This window comes from Pectinophora gossypiella, chromosome Z (genome assembly GCF_024362695.1).
Source record: "Pectinophora gossypiella chromosome Z, ilPecGoss1.1, whole genome shotgun sequence".
In the NCBI taxonomy this organism is placed as follows: Eukaryota; Metazoa; Arthropoda; class Insecta; order Lepidoptera; family Gelechiidae; genus Pectinophora; species Pectinophora gossypiella.
The window spans coordinates 1,349,977-1,354,051 of NC_065433.1; positions in this window are offsets into that span (position 1 = coordinate 1,349,977).

The following is a 4,075-nucleotide window of genomic DNA, read 5'->3' on the forward strand; positions in this document are numbered from 1 at the left end:
TATGATTGGGGATTCCCCTGCAAAGTATTGTACCTTTAAGTATTGGACTTTAGCGAAATCTTCTAATAAAAAAAAATGATTTATCAAAATTAACATGTTTATAACGTTTTCTTTATTTTTAATAACTTGATGATGATGGACTAATGTTATGGGCGATAGGCTGATCCCTTATCACCATAAGGTTCATCATATCCATCTTAGGACTTCGTATCAACAGTGGCTGCAAGTTGTCTTTGATTACTTGTGGCTCTGCCCACCCCATTTGGGATTACGGGCGTGAGTTTATGTATGTATGTATGATGATGATGAGTAAGTAGGTAGGTACCTACTTAACTAAATAACGTTTTGATCTAATAATTGCAGTACCCTGCTAAGCCGTATATTAAACTTTATAAATTATGTCTTATAGAATAATATAAATATCAGAACGTTTTTACTACGTATAAAAAACTCTAATTGTTTTGTCTGACTAAATTACGATTAACGGCACTATTAAACTATCATTAAATGCGTATAGCTTTAATGTTACCTATCGCCATATTGCCTTACTGTTTACATTTTTTATGATTGTAGTTAGTCAACAAAATTTGAATAAATTGCGTTAATTATAATGTATTATGTTCACAAATGCCCACCAAAGCTAATTATGTGTGTAAAGACCATGTTTAAAGCTAAGATTTAACAAAACGTAATATATCCTAGGTTATGTTTGTGAATATTTTCACAAACGTAAACGAAAAAAAGGGATGTTTGCGAAGGCGCGCTTGTTTTTTACCATAAACATCTATACCTTTTTACGGTAAATTGATATTCGCAGATCAATTACAAGTTTACAACCAAAAAAAAGAATGAATTAAAGTGATACTTACCCATAAAATAATTTTATCACTTCACAATCTTGCGATTACACGACACGCTGCATTAATTGCACAACAACACTTACTTAAATGGATATGGTATTGTAAAATATCTATTTGCAAAGGAAATAAAGGAGTAAGCACTGTTACAGAATGTAATTCCCTAATAGTCAGTTTAAAAGCTTTATATTAATCGTAATGATGTCGTAAAAAGTGCTATAAGCATAGTGATATGCTGTTTCCCGACTTCAATAATGATGTTATACAACCGTTATATTGCAATTAAACAGCCAAATTAAAGTTTAAAGCTATATAATTTGGGGCCCAAATTAGACTTATAATAGCCGTACAAAAGAAATACAGCTGATATGCGATATACTTGTAATGCTTTGCTAATGTCTTCGTGCTATTATAAGTTTCATATAATGTGGTTTTGTGTTGCTTGGGACGAGAAATACAAATAATTGAGTGTATGGACTGGTCAACGATGGTGGTGGTGTCCTTTATAAAAGGGCCTCACTCAGCATAAGCCGCGACGCGAGCCACGACGCTGGTGGAGACGTGGAAAAGTGCCGGTCCAGACATAAGCACCTATATTATCATAGCATAACATACATAAGCTAACTGGATTTCCTTTTTGGTCTTTTTTTGTCGTGACTTATTGTAAAATTGCCGGAGAGGGCATTAACTACTTGGCCGGACAAATGGGGAGCGCTGAGGGTTCTCACCCGGTACAAAATTTAAGACAACAGGCCTGAGGGTGCCCAGTTGGGCAATTGGAGTAGGCAGAAACCACGGCATTCTTAGGTACTATAATCCTGACGCGCCAACTTCGCTTCTTCATCTTTTATAAAAAAAAAACAGGTCAGAATTGCATCAGACTGTGACTGTTATACTAGCACTGTACGCGACTGTGTTACTGTACGTCTTAATTACTGTTCTATTAAACTTTTGCGGGAACTCCATGAAGTCGTCGAAATCTAAAGGCGCGTAAAGTACTTTGAAATATTGTGACTATTTGTAACACCCAGGCAGCGTTGCCAGACGTCCCGATTTTGGCGGGACGTCCCGATTTTTAAATCAAAATTTAATGTCCCGCACGGGACAAGCTCAGTCCCGCTTTTCGGGAATAACTCGATCGTGCGTGGATCGTACTGAGAAAGCGCGGGCGGATGGCACAGACAAGTGTGTAATAAATAAAACTAATAAAACTTTAATAAATAAGTTCTAATAAATAAAACTTTAAAATATTTGATTTTGATTTCCGTTTTTTTTTTTATTCAGAAGACGAATAAGACTCAACTATTTAACGATATGGTAAATCTGACTAAAAATATTTTTTTTAAATACATTTTCTATGGATATTTTTGCTATCTATTGTCACGTAAACGTAATTTGAACTTAAAAGATAAATAAAAGAACTTTTTATTATGTACTTTTTTACTATGTCCCGCTTTCGACGTAGGAATCCCGCTTTTTTCACTCAAAATGTTCCAAAATCCCGATATGGCAAAAAAAATCTGGTAACGCTGCATCCGGGACACTCCATAAGTCCGCGTAAGTCGAAGCAGATACAGTCCGCGCGCTCTTCCCCTTACTCTTCAGCAGCTTATGGCCATTTAAGACCAAAGACCCAGAGGGAACGAGGTTATTATTATTGCGTATGGCAGACAAATATCCTGGGTGGATCAAATATCCAGCTTAAGCTCCCTTAACCAAGTCTCTGCTGCATCCGTCACACAATGCAGCTCGGCTATACCACCTGGGAACCGGTGCAGAGGGCACTCGTTCATTCACATAGTTCAGGGAACGAGGTAGGCGCCCGATACAGAGCAGAGTGGAAAGTTACCCCTCGAGGCCTTTGAAATGTGGTATTGGAGAAAGATGGAAAGAATAAATTGGATAGAATGGGTTACAAATGAAGAAGTACTATTAAGAGTAATGGAAAAGAGACAAATACTGAGAATTATTGAGGACAGAAGAGGCAAGATGATTGGACACATAAGACACGAGAAATTTATTAAAAAGATCAAAGAAGGAAAGCTAGAAGGAAAAAAAAGGAAGGGGAAGACCAAGAAGAGCTTACATGGAACTGATTAAAGAAAAGTTTAACGTCGTATCTTATAGGGAAGTCAAATAATTGGCCTTTGATAGACTGGAATGGAAAATGTTACACCGACAAGAGCGTGACGTGGTGGAACAGATTAAATTGATGATGATGATGGAAAGTTTCCTTTCTATGTGTTATTCTTTATTCTATGACTAAAAGTCCACGCGTATGGAGCCGCGGATTGGACGCTAAGTTAGTATAAGTACACATCAATATACGTCCCACTGCTGGGCTAAGGCCTCCCCTCAATCAATCAAAGAGGGTATGGAGCATGCTCCACCACGCTGATGCAGTATTTTGCGGCGAAATGAAAGCACGGAATCATGTAACAATATTTTTTTTTCTCATAGGTATCTATAATCGAAAACGGGCATGGCTGCCAAGTTTCAATGAAGCTCAATACACTTACGCTATGACGTCATAGAAATCAGGACACGCAACAGTTGGACGTCTGAGTGTGACGTCATCATTCAACTATGCAGACTATACGTCCCGATTGCCGGTGCAATAGTCGATTGTCCTTACCTGTTATTACTAAACGCGCCAGTTTGTATGGAGCATTCCGCAATTTTCAAGGTAGAAAGCTAAAAATCGGTATGAAGCGGGTCCGCTTCAAAGAGGGAGTGTAATTTTATTTGGGACTTTTTCAAGGTAGGAAGCTAAAAATCGGTACAGTAGGAAAGGGTAACCGTGTTACCCTGAATTTAACGCAAAGGAAGCAGCAGGGCAGGTCAAAGAATAATACTTTGTACAGAACGGACATTTTCCACCTCACATCAATTCGTAATGGTGCCTAGCTACACTCTGGGAGTATTCAAGGCTATAGTGAATAGGCATTTGCTAAAGACGTAGACTACATCGGCAGTTACCATCAGGTGAGATAGAGGTCAAACGTGAGCCTATTTTATAAAAAAAATATGTCACATACACCACTGCCAATTCACTCTTCCTCAAAATTAGATCAAATAGGCATGTGCTTACTAGGAAGTGTATCTCTTTAGTTCATATATTCACCTACTTGCCATCAGGTAAGATTGTAGACAAATAGAATAAGAACACATTAAAAAAAATGTTTAAAAAAAATGGTTTTCTCTCGGTCTAAAAAGCC